We start from the raw sequence: 18,954 nt of genomic DNA, 5'->3' as shown, positions 1-18,954 counted from the left end.
ACATATTGAGGGCCTTTAGAGCTGTTTTATTGGATTAGATTCAGCACAATCCCTTAGGTCTTATCTTAAATATCACTTCCCCTAGTCAGCTTTTCCTACCTATTCTCCCGTGCCCTTTCCCCCATATACACCTTCTTCACTCTTCTATATGCTCCTGAAGTATCTCATTGCTTTCCATTGTAAATGAGCATGCTGTGCCACTATTATTTAGGATTTGTCTTCCCCATATCTGCCTTGCTTTCATGTATGTGGTACATTTTGTTGACTGTTGACTGCGTGGCCAGCTAAGGCAAACTTGTAAGGTAAGTGGACTTTGACATGCTGACCCATCTATTTCCCCAGCAATGACGAAGTAGACACATTGGCTTTTGTTGTCCAAAAAGACCTACATACGAATCCTGACCCTGAGAACCTGGGCAATTCATTTTAGTTTCTCTGCTTCGATTTCCCCACTTGTAAAAGAGGGCAGATGTTACTGTTGTGTCTCAGAAACCCTGATACCCCAAAGTATGGCACTGAGGAAGCCCCAAGAGCTCAATGACCCCACACCCCTACTGTCCATCTATTACAAAAAAGACCAAGAGTATAATGGCAACTGAACAGAGCCTTTCACAAGATAATGTCTGTCCCTCAGGCTCATTAAAATTCCAAAGAGAACTTTCTACAGTTAATCTCTTCCTGATCCATTCATTCTCCCTAGTAATTATTTACTCTGCCCCTCAACAGAACTCCTCTTCTCCTTCTCACCCCCATAACCGGTTTGCCAGGATCCATGCCCCCATTCTTTCTGTAACCTCAAAATGGTGTGTAAGCTTCTGCACCCTGTTGGGAAGTGAGTAATCACCGTGTGGTTCTTCCTCCATGTACACGTTAATACATTTGTATGCCTTTTCTCCAATTAATCCGCCTGTTGTGAGTTGATTTTTTTAGTGAACCTTTAGAGGGTGAAGGAAAAGGTTTTCCCTCGGCCCCTGTGTTATCTAACCCATGACATTGTCATGAGGGGCATAAAAGGAATGGGAAGACCAAGACGACTGGGAAATCGAGGCCCAAAGACTCTTTAGAAGCACATCCTTGTACAGGGCTGGAAAGGATGGAGGAGAGGGGCTCTGGAACCAACTTTACCACCTCCTAGAGAAGTGACTTAGGAGGCTAGCTTGATCTCTCTGTGTCTATAAAATGGTGATGTGATTACCTCCTTCACAGGGTTAATACAAAATGTGGGTGTAAAAGTGTTACAGAAAAGGGGTTCTGATCGAGACCCCAAGAGAAGGTTCTTGGATCTCATGCAAGAGAGAACTTAGGGCGAGTCTACAGAGTAAAGTGAAAGCAAGTTTAATAGAGAAATAAGAAAGAAAGGATGGCTACTCCATAGACAGAGCAGCAACGTGGGCTGCTTGACTGAGTATACTTATGGTTGTGTCTTGATTATATGCTAAACAAGGAGTGGGTTACTCACGAGTTTTCTGGGTAAGGGGGCAGGAAGTTCCCAGAACTGAGGGTTTCTCTTCCTTTTAGACCATATAGGGTAACTTCCAGACATTGCCATGGCATTTGTAACTGTCATGGCATTGGTGGGAGTGTCTTTTAACATGCTATTGCATTATAATTAGCATATAATGAGCAGTGAGGATAACCAGAAGTCACTTTTGTTGCCATCTTGATTTAAGTGGCTTTGTGCAGCTTCTTTACTGCATCTTTTTTTTTTTATCAGCAGGGTCTTTGTGACCTGTATCTTGGGAAATCAGCCCTGCCAACCTCCTATCTCATCCTATAACCAAGAATGCCTAACCTCCTGGGAATGCAGCTCAGGAGGCCTCAACCTTATTTTACCCAGTCCCTATTCAAGATGGAGTTGCTCTGGTTCAAACACCTGACAAAAGGGTTTGGGGGGAATATACAAGTGGATATTTGTTTGTATAAAGTTCATTATAGTTGAGATAAAAGCTCTGAAAGACTAACTGATTTACTCATAATCAGTGTCTGAGCCAGGAAGAGTCTAGACAGAGACAGGAAGAAGATAGCTAGAAGTGGAACCTGAGCTATCTGCTGGGAGAGAGAAATCAACATTGACTTATTTTTCAGGGAGCATAACTGGAAAATGATCCAGGAATCTGGGGTGAGGGTGCAGAGGGAGGCATATGGAATGAGGCTTTTCTCATTTGATTAAACCCAAGGGACGTGGAAACCAGTTTTCCCTTCCTTTTTCCCACTGGCGAGCAGTGGGTTTGTTCTAACACCTTGCATGATAGCTGACACATGTTGATCAAACACAATTTTTTAAAAGTAAAAAATGGGATTTATTGGCTCCCAGAATGCCAAGACCAGGAGTTAAGGTCAGGTTCAGCACAACACAATCCTGATACTTAACAGGGTCCTTGGTGGTACATCTCTCAGCAATGTTCTCCTTCATTCTCAGGTGGTCTCCTGACACAAGCTACAGCTTCAGGCCTCCTTCCCAGAACTGTAACTACATCAGGTCAATCTGGTTCAATCTTACAGCTTCAGGCCTCCTTCCCAGAACTGTAACTACATCAGGTCAATCTGGTTCAATCTTTATGCCACAAAGTGGTGAGTTTTTCAGGTGCTGTGGACCTCCAGGTTGAAGATCACATAACCAGAGCACGCCCAGAGGAATCAAGCATGCAACCACAGGCAGAACCTAAGTGCATAGATTGAGGAGAGGGAACTAAATTTAGAAGTGGACTCCACATAGCAGGATCCAAGAACCAATCAGATTGAGCCTTGTCAACACCCCACAGCAGGGTCCAATCAGATCACACCTCTGACTGTAAAACCTGTTTCAACCCCCAACTCCAGGAGACAGATTTGAGTTCAATTCCTGTCTCCTTGTTTTGGTCACCTGACAATAGACCTTTCTCCCTGCAAAGACCTGGTTCTTTGGTGTCTGGCTTTCTGTTGCCTGCAGGCAAATGAACAAATTTTGGTTCAATTACAGAACCACAACCACAGTCTTTGAGTGCTTTTCCTGAACCAGCGTGGATTGCAAGTCTTTCCTGAACTGTTAGCCGGTGTGCTCAGGTCCCAGCACAGCCTCAGATCAGGGGTTAGGGGTGGCACTGGCCTGGCCTTAGCACATGGGCTTTGATAAGAGGTACAAGGTGAGGGGTGTTTCCTAAAGAAATTCTAGGCAAGAATCATACGTCTACCATTCAGAGACTTTGGAAGTTTATAACACAGATTATTTTGCATTCTTATGATAACTTAGGACTCTCATCGCTAGCTTAATGATACTTCCTAAATCTCCATTTTGCTAGGGAGGGCTTTTCTCATTGGTGGTTTTTCATGACAAGAAACCACACTCTCTGGACCATATTCTTCCCCAGTGCTCATCTTGGCAGCTCCTTTTGGGGCTTTGAGCTCTTCTAGGGACCAAGGGCACAAGAACTCCTATTGACAGAGCCCCAGAAGCCGCATGATAAAGTCTGATTCAGAGGCTCATAGCTTCTCTGGTTCTGGAATTAATTCACATGCTGCTTGTTTTATGCAGCCTTACCTATTGCGCCCAGTGTCACGAACTGTACTGAAAACTCTTAACACCTTTTAAAACTCGATTCACTTTTGATGCCATAAGAAAGATTGGGCCAATAAATAAGAACTAGAATCCAGTTGTGGTCCATTTTGCTAAAGTATATTAAATATCACCTGCAATTTGAACTTGCCTTATAAAATGTTTACATGCCATTAAATAGTCCTAACATCCTTTGTGTAAATGAAGCAGGCTGTGATGTTCCTTATTCCAAGGAGTAGCAGTACTTAAAGCTGTAAACTACTTTCATGCAATAAATCCAATACTTTGCTCCTAAAAGCAGGATTATAAATATAAAAGGCAACAATACTGACCTCAGTGTCTGCACTTGAATTGCTTTGGGAAAACTGGTATAGAAAGAAATATTCTAATTTGGACTCTCGGTCCATTTGTTGATTGTGTTTTGGGCATGTGGGTTCCTGGAAAATATTGTTGTCTACAGATCAGCTTTGTAAAACATACAACTATTCTTTATTAAAAGGACAGGTTCACAAAAATCTATTCAGTCTGCAACTAGCATCTTAAGCAGCAACTTTGAGTGCACCTAAGTAGGTCTCCTCGGTTGGAAGAATTCCATAAAGAGCTTCCTGGTTGGGAAGCACTCAGAAGTCCTGCCTGCACCCCGTGTGCCTTCCACACTGTTGCTTTTTATAAAGCCTCTTCCTTCTCCCTCAGCTGGGCCATCAATGGGCTGTTTTCTTGCAAGTGCTCGAAATTTAATGGAGCTTAAGTGAGACACAGACCATTAATGCAGTATCAATATTTATTTTTGGTTCCCATGGAAACAGATACCAGCCCATGGGTAACTTCTCTTCCAATCTGAACAACAGGATCTTTTGCATGAACTAATATTCTATTTAGTTTCTTGAGGGGAAGGCAGTGGCTTTGAGGTTAATAAACCATAATTTATTTAATAAACAAAACCACATAGAAGAGGAACTGCTTAACAGGGCCAGACCTAGTGTGTGTGTGTGTGTGTGTGTGTGTGTGTGTGCTAGGAAGGGCAGTTCAGTTTGTGCACCTTGCAAGCCTCGCTCTGCCCTCCCCATCCAGTCATCCTTTAACCTTGTTGCCAGGCACAAGCTTCCCAATATCATCTTGCTCCACAGGCCCTATTTTCTAACCTGTTAATCAGGTTTGAGGCTCCCTGGAAGATCATGCCCTGCATGCTAATTGCATTTGGCTTTGTGACAAAGTGAAGGACTTTGTAGATGGCTAGGGAGCAAAAGTCATCATATCTTGGCTTGGCTTAATCTCGCAAAGCTACGGTATCAACAGTCCAGTTGTTTTGTGCAGGCCTCTGCCCTCTTCCCAGTGACAATGTAAGCTATTCCTCTTCCTTAGGGAACTGGCCCTAGTGCCAAAGGAGTTTGGCAAAATAAAAGGAGCCATCAGGAGATGTGAACTGCGGTCTTGACTCAGAAATTAATTTGCCTATAACCATGATCAATCCACATATTCTTCCTTCATCTCTAAATATGTATCTTACAAAATAATTGAAGGATTAAATTATATTGTCTCAACAATGCCTTCAAATAATAAAATGTGCAAACATGCTTCTAAGTAATAATCTTGCCATGTAACCCCCTGTCACTTAGCAGCATGAACCTCTTCTGTGGCTTTCCATCATCCTCCATGGAATTGTCTATCCATCTTCCCTTTCATTTTTAATGTCTTCCGTGGTCTGTACTAATTATCTATTAGTCAGGTTTCTTCTTTCTTTCAATGAACTTTTTCTTCTTCACTGAGCTGAATCTTCCTCCAAAGCCTCTCTCCTCTCTCTCCTACATCAACTATTTTGTTCATTCCAAATGATTAGATCCCACGTAACTCCAGATACTCAAATTCCATATTCCAGCTGCCATATTCTCTTTCAAGTTATATTAGTTTCCTATTGCTGCATATAAATGGCTACAAATTTAACAGCTTGAAACAATACTCATTTATTAGTTCACAGTTCTGGAGGTCAGAAGTCTGGCATGGCATGGCTGAGTTCTCTGCTCAAAGTAAGGGAAGACTAAAATCAAGATATTGGCCAAGTTAAGTCCTCATCCACTGGCTCCAGAGAGAAATCCAGTTACAAACTTATTGACGTTGTTGCAAAAATTCATATCTTTTGGTTGTAGAACTGAGGTCCCACTTTTCTGGCTTCTAGAGTCTGCCTACAATCTTTCTCATGTGGTCCCTCCATCTTCAAAGTCAACATTGATACACTGAGTCTTTTTTAGGCTTCAGATCTTTCCCCTAGTCCTTCTTCCACCAACTGGAGAAAAATTTCTGCCTTTAAAGGGCTCACCTGACTGGACACAGCCCACCTGGATAACTTTCCCCACCTCAAGGTCAGCTGACTTGGAACTTTAATGACATGTGCAAGATTCCTTCACAGAAGTTTCTAGATTGGTGTCAGATTAAATAGTCATGAAATTGGGATTTGGGTGGAGGGAGTATCTTTAGAATTTTGCTCACCACACAAGTTATAGGTAAGACAGAAGCTGTGGCCAGGTGCGTTGGCTTACACCTGCAATCTCAGCACTTTGGAAGGCTGAGGTGGGAGAATTGCTTGAGAACAGTAGTTCAAGACCAACCTGGGCAACATAGCGAGAACCTGTCTCTGCAAAAAAAATTAAAAACTAGTCTTGTGTGGTGCCATGTGCCTGTGGTTCCAACTACTGGGGAGGGTAAGGCAAGAAGATTGCTTGACTCCAGGAGTTTGAGGCTGCGGTGAGCCATGATCATACCACTGCACTCCAGCCTAGGCAGCAGAGTGAGACCCCATCTCTAAAAAACAAAAATAAGAAGCTGAAAATGGAATAGTCCTGCATCACTCCGAGCGCCACTGGTTCTATGACTACAGAGGACTCTTCAAAACAGAAGCAGCCGGGCCCAGTGGCTCATGCCTGTAATCCCAGCATTTTGGGAGGCCGAGGTGGGCAGATCATTTGAGGTCAGGAGTTGGAGTCTGGTCTGGCCAACATGGCAAAATCCCGTCTCTAATAGAAACACAAAAAAATTAACTGGGGGTGATGGTGCACACCTGTAGTCCCAGCTACTCAGGAGGCTGAGGTGAGAGAATCGCTTGATCCCAGGAGGCAGAAGTTTTCAGTGACCTGAGATCACTGCACTCCAGCCTAGGTGACAGAGTGAGACCCCCATCTCAAAAACAAAAACAAACAAGCCAAAAAAAAAACAAAACAACAACAACAAAAAAAACACCACACACACAGAAAGACCAGAAAGGCCTAGAGGGCTGCAAATCTGTGCCTCCATCTCCAGGATAGGTTCATACCAGTGACAGTCTTTCTGTCAAGACTTCCAAAAGAGGAGGTTGATAAACATTCTCTTAAATGTTGCACAAACACACAGATGTCCATCGACATATTCGTGTATATTTTACTGCAGTGGTCCTCACACTCTAGCAGGCGTTGGAATCACCTTGGAAGGCTTGTTAGAACCCAGACTGCTGGTTCTCCCACCCGAGAGGGTCTGATTCAGTAGATCTGGGGTGGGCCCTAAGAATGTCCCAGGTGATGCTGATGCTGCTGGTCCAGAGACCGCACGTTGAGAACCACCCCCTTAATACACAAATTCTCCCCATCTGGATCATCACTCCATGAATGCTCTAGTCAGAGATTTGATGCACACACACTGTATTTGAATATTAAGGAATACTTTTTCACATTTTGCCATATTGTATGTAATTATAAGATAATTACAAGAAATACTTGCAGTGATTTTTCTTCCAGACAATGTGTATTCCACTATTGCTAAACTCCATTCTAATTTTGAATACTGTTTCTTTAGTAAAACCCAACTGTAGTTATCTGCCCACCTCTTACACATTTGTAAACTTCAGCATTTCTGCTCTCCCAAAGGTCCCGTAATGCCATAAGCATGGCTCTGTTCTTTCTCGTTTCACTTTCCTTTTAATGAGACCCTTAAACATTATTTGTAGTTACGGCCTGCCATCCCTTTCCTTCCCACCCTCCCTGACAACGGGCTTCAAAAAGACCTTGGAAATTCCATATTCAGAGACACTGGAATGGCCCAAATTGTGTTTTTAATGATTGCTGTGCTGATTGTCAATTTTCTAGCCTGAAAAAGGAGTTATTAGTCTCTCTCTGCTAGCTTCAATAGCCAGATCTTTTTGCCAGTAACAGAAACTCAACTCAACCTGGCTCTATCTGAAACCTCCAGACCGAGCCCTGCCTTAGGCAGATCCAAATAGGAGGGGTTAGAAACACAACCTGAGGACCCAGGCTTCTTGCTCTCCAGCTTTTGGCTCCGTCCTCAGGGTCAGTTTTATTATCAGACCACCTATCCCCAAGCCAAGGCCTGAGGAGCTTCAGGCTTCATCCTCTAAGCTTAGGGATCTCACTGGGAAAAGGTTTATTTTTCCTCATAGGCTCAATTAGAGACCCAGGATTGGGTTTTGCTGGACAGACTTGGATCATGTTTTTGTCCTTCAGCAGGAACTGAGGTCGGGGGATATCATCTACTGATGAGTCAGGGCCTCAGGAGTATACTCAAACTTGGATCCGGGATACGGTCAACACCCTTAAAAGATATAGACCACCGTTAAGAGAAAGGCAGTTTTTTACAGTAAATTGAGAGTAAGGGTGAGTAAACCTGAGCAGAGAAAGTGGATGTCATAGCAGTCCACTGTGCCTTCCGTGTGGGTTATCACAGTGATCAAATGTGTGTGTGTATGTGAAAGTGCTCTCAGACCTGCAAGTCCAATATCAATGAAAGGTTTGATGGCGATGATGATGATGAAGGTGATGAAGACCCATTCGTATACAATCAAGAAAATCATACCAGCTTTGCCTGGCTATATAGAATCCTTATCGCTTGACTCTTAAAATTAAAGGAAATTTTCAGTCATTCTTCCATGGTGCCTCCCAGCTCTTAGCTTCATTTCCTCCCCCAGAAATCTTCCCTTCACTATATCTCTCCCTACATCCACTTAGTAAGCTCAATTACCCTCTTCTAGACAATGATACTCATGAAGAAAAAAACTGAAGACCTCTTTCTTGCCTTTCAGATGGACCTTTTCAAATATAGATAAGATGGAGAAATAAGGCATGTATTTTCAAGAAAATGTGTAAGGTAAAGGAATGTAAATCCCCAATATAGCAGAGTCTCTATTGTTTTCTTAATAATAGGAGAGAGGTCAAGAAATGCCACTTCCCTGTTGATGTTCCCAAGGACAAGCCAGCCACCAGTGTTTCCTCTGTATAAGTCACCACCAACTTAGCCTCTTCATATAATTCTCTGTAGATGCTGCCTGGGTCTCATACAAGTTGTAAAATTATTAATTGCTTGTAATTTTAAACCCACTGAAAATACTAAGACACTAATTTTCTAAAGTCCACAACATCAAGACAGGAGATAATCTAAATAGAGCTTGATCCATTCCCATTTTTCTAATTCTAGCAACAGGAAATAACTAGAATGACACATGAATTTTTTAAGAAAAAAAACCCTCAAAGTAATTTAAATAAGAATGTGAGGGTTTGTTCTACTTAGTGAAGCTCAAGATATCAAATTAAGTGCTTTATGACTTACAGTTCATCTTTTATAAAATATTTAATAATTTTTAGGTGCTTTGGTATTCATTATCTTATACAGCACTTAGTAAATAGGACAGATTTCACTTTCTTTGTTTAACAGAAGAGGAAACTGGGGCTTGGAAAACTTATTTGTCTTCAGTTTAGAGCTTGGGTGTCCACATGGTAGCACCAAGACACGGGGGCCACTGAGCACTTGAAATATGGGTGGTGTAACTCCAAACTGAATTTGTAATTGTATTTAATTATAACTAACTTAAATTTAAATTTTAAAAGGACCCTGTGACTAGTGACTGCCATATTGGACAGCACTGGTCAATATGTACAAGGCAACAGTGATGGATTTGAACCAAGGTCTGTTGACTTCAAATTCAGTGCTTTGGGGGTATTCCTAGATTGCTCAAGATAAACTGAATCTAGGTGCTTCAAATTTTTTAATTGCCAATGTTTTCTCATAGATGAAGAACTCAGCTGTGCAGTTTTTTAGTAGTGCATGAATTACTCTTGATAAAAATCTAACGTCCATAACTCCATCAGTGAAGCAGAGCAAAAGCGCTAAAGCTGCAACCCAAACCATTCACCATAAAAGTCCTCATTGCCCGTGAATCCCCTCAGCCTCTCAAATTTCCTCTGCCAGAGTTGATTCTAATTCCTTTCTCAATAATCCGTGTCCTGACAATCATAACAGAGAACTCTCTGGGGCTTATTTCTTACTAACTTGGCACAGAAAAAGCTGTCCTGGGAGACATTCTTGATGAGAGAATGAAAATGCCATTGCCTTAACTTCCCTTAGTCCAAGATGTAAAGGCCTCTGCCTGGATACATTTATTATTGGCAATTATTTCAGGACCAGCCTCAAGTGATTGTTGCAAAGAAGAGAAATCACACATGAATCCTGATAACAGCTGACTTTCAACAGCCAAGAGGATGGTTGGAGAGGATGATCATGTTGTCAGGTGTAAGTAGGCATAAACAGACCAGATCCTCCGTTTCACCTGAAGAAACGTGAGTAAGGAAAGAGAGAGGAGACAAATCATCTCAGGGTAGTGACCTCTCTCAGCACCTTCCTGGTGAAGCATGGGGTCTCATTACACATAGTGTCTGAGAAAAAGCAGTGAAGCCAATTAACGACCATGGTTTACTGAGATCCATGTAGTGAGAGGGGTTTAGGATAATGCCAGCTTCTGGTTGACTGCAACCTGGTCTGAAATCTTTTCTTGACTTCCACCAACATGCTAAAAAAAAGGTCCCCCAAAATGAATTATGATGAGACAGTATGTTTGATGTGGACTAGAGTCTAAAGACGGCAGTTAGGTATGACCAAAATTACACTTGCAGATCTCCTAAATGACCCCTAGGGAACAGTTTTATAATGTTGAATTTGTAACCCTGTACAATATTGTATGTGTACAAATAATTACCATATATATTCATATAAAAAAGATTGCCCATGCAAAATCTATGTTTACAATATTTTAAATTACTGTGTTTCTGTGTTCTTCTCTTTCTGTTTTTGCATTTTTGGTCAAGGACCTCAAGTTGATTTCATAAAAGTTAAACATATTTGCAATGAAATGCTAATCTGTTTTCTGGACTCTGAGTGGTATTTGATTTTTATAACGGGATGTTAATGATTCTGGACAGTGACCACCAATGCTATCCTTCTGAAAATATGTCCTCTGCCAGGCACGGTGGCTCACGCCTGTAATCCCAGCACTTTGGGAGGCCGAGGCGGACAGATTACAAGGTCAGGAGATCGAGACCATCCTGGCTAACATGGTGAAACCCCGTCTCTACTAAAAATACAAAAAAAAGAAAAAAAAATTAGCTGGGTGTGGTGGCAGGCGCCTGTAGTCCCAGCTGCTCAGAAGGCTGAGGCAGGAGAATGGTGTGAACCCGGGAGGCAGAGATTGCGGTGAGCGGAGATTGCACCTGGGGGACAAAGCGAGACTCCGTCTCAAAAAAAAAAGAAAAGAAAATACGCCCTCAGCTTCCAGGACAGTAGACAAATGTTGTCCCCAAGAACCTCCTCTGGAAGCTGTGTGTCAACAAGTTTCTAGTGGACATGATAGCTATTAGACTAAATAACAAAAAGCTGGAGGGAAGGGTGTGCAGCTGACAGTATTGAGTGCTTGCTATGCATCAGGCACATTCTTTGTAGCTTATATACATTATCTCATTTAATGATGACCAGGGTAGTTGGCCAGTAGTTGGCCTTGTGGCTTGTGGTTGACATTCATTGGAATCAAGGCATAATGAGGCCAGATAAAGAAGAAAGTCAGCTAAGTAGGTGCATATTGGAATTGTGAGCAATGATGAGAGGATGGAGAGGCAGAAAAAACTTTGCAGCAGGTTCTAAAAACATCACTGTTGGTATGGGTTTTGGAGATTGTCACACAATCCATTTGGGGACTGTGGAAATTTGGGAATGGGGAAAGGTGGAGTGTGTAAAGTTAAAATGGGAAATATTATATGTAAGTGGCAAAGAGTGTTATATAAGTGGCCACACAGCACATGGGCAAGTGAAGGGAGACACAGACTCTTTTGGAGAAGGTATTAGAGAAAATGGCATTGTATGAGGAGTTTCAGACTTCAGTCAATGCAAAGAGGGATTTGGAAGGCGTTGATAATAAATTATAGTTACTGTAGACTCTTCTTATCTTGCTAATAGGCAATTATCTCTAATAAAGCTGGAGCCATACTTGATCCATATGAACATTTCCTGCCTTAGTAGGTGTAATAAGTATTTGGGGAGTAAATAGTAAGCCCATTAAATGAGTGTGAGTTACTCAAGAGATTTTAGATGGTTAGAGGAAGGATGGATATAAATGGAAGCCAAACCATGAGGCAATGTAGCATCACAGGCAGGGATTAGTGATGAGGATGGATAGATGTGTGGATGGGAGAAGTTATGTGGGAAGATCCTTAACCAACCTTCTTCCACATGAGAATCCTCTTTGCAAGTGGACTGTTGATGCAGCTAGTTGCAACACCTCAGATTTACTGGTGGGAAGGGACTTTAGAGATTATCTATTTAACTCTTGTAAAATAACAAGAGAAAAGCAAGTAGACCCATGGAGTCAAATGAGCATTATTACTCCTCCGCCTGCTACTAGCTACTTTATTGAACATTTACTATGACCCAAACATGGCGCAATCTTCATTTTATTCTCCGTGAAGTACAGAATTTTATTACCATCCTGTTTTACAAATTAGGAAAGTGAGGTTCCAAGTGTTAAGGCAACTACACCTCTAGGGAATGTGAGAATCATGATTATCTTAGACCTATCTTTCAGCATGGCTCCAAGTTGTACATCTAGAGCTGAAATTCTATCTGCCATCTTAGTCTTCTTTCCTTTCTACAGCCACGGCTTGCTAAAGTGCAAGGCTGACGCTGGAACTCTTCAGTTTGCCAGAGGATGACACATTCTACTATAAACTTTATATTTAGGGCTACAAAAGAGAATGGCCTAAGTCTTTAGAAGGAAACAAATAGAGGTAAACTCTGAGTGGGTGAGGGGAGTCCGTTCAATGCAGTTGTGGGAACATACATTTCTATAACTTATGCAAACACCTGACTGGACAAGAACTGTCTAAGAATTTCAAGACCTATCATAGAATAATGAGATTTCTTCTATGGGAGGTAGAAAACCTGTATGCATACACACCTGCCAAGGTGGTGAGATGCCTCTACCCCCATGACCATATCTTGGACTACTTGCAGGGTCACAGACCTAGGGAGAACCACTCTGCAAAAGCTATGGTAACCCCTCTTAACCACTGGGTTCATGCTAACTGATTTTCTTCTGCTGAATGATCTGGTAAATTGTATTAGGGTAGACTTCGCCCAAGGAAGCCATTACCATGAGGCACTGGCATAACCCCTAGAAGGCTGATCTGTGACACCATCTTTGAAATCATGAATGGCAAGTTTTTATTTAACAGAGGAAGGGGAAGAAGTGGAGAAGGGAAGTCATGGAAATGATGTTATCAAAGTCAGAGTGAAGCAGGATGGTTTGGCTGTGATATTAGTATTTTTCCTATAGCTCCAGAAAGTGGGAAGATCATGTTCTTATTATTTGATGGAGTTAGTGGGTGCCCCTTGAAGCGGCGGTGACATCCATTTTTTAATTCCATAACCTTATCTGTAACTGACATGTGATTATAACACCGCAATTCTCTTTAATGCAGTCTGTAAAAACACATTGATTTTATAGCTCCCCAAACCGATTACATTAATATCTGTTCATAATTAGTTTACACATTACTAAATTACTGACAGATTAAAAGTGAAATAGTGCAGTTCATACTCAGCCGCATAACTGCCAGAAAGGAAATTAATATGGATTCAAATGGTCCTTGGAGACCTACATTGAAATAGCAGAAATCTATAAAGACTGCTTGCATTAGGAAATTTCTATCAGCAACATGTTTGTGGTTGATGCTTTCCTAAGTCTGCTAATATGAGCTGAGTGGTGCAGGAAATGATATGTGAATGATGCTTTGGCTTTTACCAACTCATGACTGTGTTTATTAAAAAGCAAGTTTTTAATTGCGGCATTTGATGTTCAGGAAAGGCTAGCTTTTAAGTTGTAAATGAAAACTTTCTGCCTTTTCTTGCTTTTCCTAATGACCTAAGTTCCAGGATTGGAACTGAGTTCCCTGACAATGCCGTCTCAGAGCAATGGCACCTGTTTTGTGACCTTTTCTCCAGCCCCAATTAGACACACACATAGGATTTGTCTCCAGAGCAATGTTTTCATTCTCCATGTCCACAGTGGCCAGGAATGTGTGTGTATTTGTGAGGTGGGGAATTGGGAATAGGAAGGGTGAGGCAGTTTCGTATCGATCCATAGAGTAAACTTGTTTTCTGATGAACTGGTAGGTAGACTGAACCTTTTTTTCTGTTTTTTAATTCCTCATATGCATTAAAGAAGTTTGCTGCCCTTTGAACACTATAAATTATTTGTCCAACTAAGAGTTCAAAAACGAATAATTTTTTTCTATCTGATAAGACACCACATTTGAACTCTTTCTATAGGAAAGACACTTGCACTCTGTTGAATTCTGAAAAATGTTAACGCTGAGGACGGTGTTGGTTATAAATGAGGTTAAAAATGGTGGAATACTTAGTACACTTTTGGTGGGAGTGCAGATCAGTTCAGCCCCTATGGAAAGCAGTTTAGAGATTTCTCAAAGAACTAAAAATAGAATTATTTGACCCAGCAATCCAATTACTAGGTGTATACTCAAAGGAAAAGAAATCATTCTACCAAAGAAACACCTGTTCTCATGTGTTTATCACAGCGCTATTGACAGTATCATGGAATCAACCTAGGTGCCCATCAATAATGGATTTGATAAAGAAAATGTGGTACGTATACACCATGGAATACTATGCAGCCATAAAGAAGAATGAAATTATGTCCTTTGCAGCAACATGGATGCAGCTGGAGGCCATTATCCTAAATGAATTAAGTCAGAAACAGAAAATCAAGTACCACATGTTTTTACTTATAAGCAGGAGCTAAGCATCGGTAGACATGGACATGAAGAGGGAAACAACAGACACTGGGGATTCCAGAGTTGAAAAACTAGTAAACTATTGGGTACTATGTTCACTATTTGAGTGATGGGCTCAATAGAAGCCCATACTTCAGGATCATGCAATATACCCATGCAACACACCTGCACATGTACTCCCTGAATCTAAAGCTTTTTTTAAAAAAAGAAAAAATGTAAAGCAGTCACTAGTAGTTATTAGGGACAAGATCCAACATTAATTGAATACCAGCTGTGTTCCAGATACTCTGTGGGGTATTTTATTCATGTACAGGTTCTCACCACCATCACCCTCACAGTAGTCTCATCATCTCCATTTTATTAATGATGAAAGTTGCTCAGAGCGACTTGACCAGAATATAGTAACTTAACCAACTTCACATGGTTAGTAAAATAAGAGATTCAGGTTTTCAATTATTTTCTATTTGCCTCCAAAACTCAAGTAGGAAGTGGGGAGACAGGCAAAAAGGGAAGAGGAAGATTCTGGAGGTGCCAGTGATTTTCCATGAGCCCAAGGAAGTGGCTCCTCTATCTGAAGCTTGGGTTTAAAAAAAAAAATCTCTTCCTGAGTACTCAAAGCATGCTATCATATCTTGTCATCTTTATCATTTTATTAGTTATCAATTGCTAATTGCTGTGTAACAAATAGCTCCAAAATTTAGTAGCTTAAAACAATATTTACTATCTCAATTTCCATAGGTCAGGGGTCTAGATGCAGCTTAGCTGGGTCCTCTGGCTCAAGGATTCTCACAAGGCTGCAATCAAGGTGTCAGCCAGGGCTGCTGTTGTTTCCAGGCCAGACTGGAGAAGGACCACTACCAAATTCACTTTGTGATTGTTGACAAGATTCAGTTCCTTGGGGGCTGTTGGACTGAGGGTTGCCCTTCGTTCCTTATCAAATGAGCTTCTTTATAGGCAGCTCATAACATGACAGCTCACTTCATCAGAATAAGCAAGCAAGAAAGAGAGAGAGCAAGATGCAAGAGATTCAAGGGGAAAGTCACAGTCCTTCATAACCTAATCTCAGAAGTGACATCCCATCACTTTTGCTATATTCTATTCTTCAGAGAAAGTCATTAGGTTCAGCCCAACTCAAGAATATAAAAACTAAAAGGCAGAGATCACTGGCAGCCAGATTAGAAGCTGCCCATCACAACCATGAATTCATTTCTTCATTATCTAGGTTTATTTATTATATCAACAACTAATTATTGATTCCTTACTATGTGTCACATTTTATATTTGGAACTAGAGATATACTGGCAAGAAAACAATAATACTATTACAAAAACTTCCATTAATAATAGAAATAACAGACACATACAGTGCCTAGTATGTGCCAGGGAACATTATAAGTGGTTTGTATGTATCAGACCAATCCTCGTATGAGTCCTATTAAGTAAATACTATTATTATCCCAATTTACAGATGAAGATAACTAACGTGCAGAAATGTTAGGTAATTCTGCAAGGTCATGAAGCTGGCAAGTGGCAGAGCAGAAATGCAATCCCAGGTTGTACATATTCAGATCCTGTTCTTTTCTTAACCCATAAGCTATATTCCTTCCATCATTTTAATATTATTCATGAAGGATTTACAGGAAAGTAGATAGGAGCTGATTGGCTATTGCAGCAGAGAAATTAGCTACAGGTTATTGCAGAAGCTCAGGTAGAGAATATGGGAGACTGGAATGAGGTGGTGGCACAGGATAGGGAGAGATGTGACTTTGTTGAAATAAATGTGAAATGAGAAACAACAGGATTCTTTAAAGACTTGGAAGTTGGGTTGTGGGAGAAAATAGAATGAAGTATGGCACATGGGCATCTGGTGTGAATAAAAGCACACAGGAAGAGAACGGCCTTTGAGAGTAGGGTGGCCATTTCCACCGCAGCAACAGGAGAGCAGAAGGAGAAGGGATGCTATCTTCTGCTCCCACTGTTAAACAGATGGGGAAACTGATGCCCAGGTGTGCTAAGTCACTTTCTAAAAATCACAAAATCAATAGGATCAAAGAGATCGCTTTGACTTCTTGGTTCACATTTCCTAACCAGTGGAACACATCAGTGGAACAAAAGGCGTCACTCATGTCTACCCATGATTGGTAGTCATTAGGCTGTTCACCAAATATTTCTGTATTTCCTTCTTCTAAGCACTGGGCAAGACTGCACCTTCTTGCCTCCTTTGAAGTTAGGATAGCCATGAGATTTGCTCTGACCAATGAAATGCAAGTGAAAGTAGGAGGCATCACTTCTGGATGGAAGCTTTAGGAGCCACTGTGTGATTTACCATGACCCTCTCCCCCTGCTACTGTGATCATGGGAGAACAGGTTGAGGTGAAGCTTCCTTTAGCTCTGACCCCTGAGTGATTAATTGATTAATATGACTGGAATATAGATATAGATATAGATATAGATATAGATAGAGAGAAACAGATTTATTTTGAGGACTTGACCCATGCAAATATGGGAGTTGACAAGTCTGAAATTGTAGGACAGGCCAGCAGGCTAGAAATTCCAGCAGAAGTCAATGCTTCAGTCTTAAGTCTGAAGGCAATCTAGATGCAAAACTCTTTCCTTATCATGAGACGTCTGTCTTTTCTCTTAAGGCCTTCAATTGTTTGGCTGAAGCCCATCCACATATGGACCTTGAGTTTGACCAGAACCATAGTCTACCCATAAAATTAACCGTCAGAGGGACTGTTTGCTACCATGGCACTAGCCTGTCACTTTTGACTAATACTTGCTCCTTTGCCTCCTCCCCTCCAAAGGGAATGGAGTTTAGCCTCAGTCGAACTGTCATTATGAGGATTCTGCTTTTTAAAGTATTAATTTAGTTCTTCCTTAAAAGTATGAGTTTTCATTTGTCCTCACCCAAGGAACTCTGGAAGGATGCTGGAGAATCACAGGACACACTCTCAGCAGGAGACAGATATATAGATGTCAGTTGATTCTGGTCACAAAATCCAAGTGCCCTCTAAAAACAGTAAACCGACATCCCAAATGATAAATAATCAGCCCGAGAGCCTTCTGCAAAAGAACACTTGGTCCATAAATGGGTTAACGATGATTCAGGTTCTCAGGAGAGTGCTAATTAAATAGTCATGGAAAGGATGTTCAAAATGATCTCACTGGGCTGTGGTTGCCATGGAAACCCATTTCACTTATTTGTGTTTCTCTTACCCCTCCCCAAATTACTAATAGTAATAATTTGGTCAGTTATTTAAAAAGACAAGGTATGGGCCATGTGAACCCAGGCAAGAAATGAAAAGTGAAAGTGAGAGAAAGGAGTGTTAAATAGAAAAATGGATGCATCACTGAAACAGTTTCAATTAGGTAGTAGGTTAATTCCTTCTCTTGGATGGGAATGTTTGGTTGTTTGATGTTGCAGAGAAAGTGCAGGAAATGCTCACAATTCAAGAAGGGAGGTCTTATTTTTTTTAAGGCTAAGGTCTCAGCTGGGTGTGCTGGCTCATGCCTGTAATCCCAGCACCTTGGGAGGCTGAGGGCAGATTGCTTGAGCCCAGGAGTTCGAGAACAGCCTGGGCAACATGGCAAAACCCCATCTCTACAGAAATTAGCTGGACATGGTGGTGTGCACCTGCAGTCCCAGCTACTCGAGAAGTTGAGACAGGAGGTTCACTTGGGCCCAGGAGATCGAGGCTGGAGTGAGCCATGATTTCACCACAGCACTCCAGCCTGGGCAACAGAGCGAGACCTTGTCTCAAGAGGAAAAAAAAAAAAAGACGACTAACCCTTCAAAATAAACCTTCCTTATGAAAGATTCATACATCTATTTGAATGCATAAAACTCACTTATGCCCACAAATCATACACACAACCTTATCCATGACCATGCCCTCCTGAATTTCATATCAACACACCACTATCTAATTGTGTCTTTCTTGATGTCAGCATGTATGATTTGGATAGTAAGCTTCTAGCCTAATGGGTCTTAGATATTTGAGGCAAACAGACTCCCTTGAGAATTTCAGAAAATCAGCCATCTCCTCAAAAAATGCACATGGGCACATGCATATAGAAGTCTATCTCATGGGGTTCATGGGCCTCCTGAAATCGATTCAGTGACTCCAAGTTGAAAATCAGTGTCTTAAAGGAAGTAAATTGTGTAGATATACAGATGTTAGACTGATGTGGGATTGGAGATAATTGTATTTTCTGGTGAATGGCTTTCACCTTGTTCTGAAACAACTTTCCTACCTTAATAAACACATGAGTTATTTTTCTTGGGTGATGGTGGTGGTAATGAGTTCAGACT

This window comes from Gorilla gorilla, chromosome 18 (genome assembly GCF_029281585.2).
Source record: "Gorilla gorilla gorilla isolate KB3781 chromosome 18, NHGRI_mGorGor1-v2.1_pri, whole genome shotgun sequence".
Classification (NCBI taxonomy): domain Eukaryota; kingdom Metazoa; phylum Chordata; class Mammalia; order Primates; family Hominidae; genus Gorilla; species Gorilla gorilla.
The sequence above is the reverse complement of the archived record's forward strand: the minus strand, read 5'-3'. Positions refer to the sequence as shown.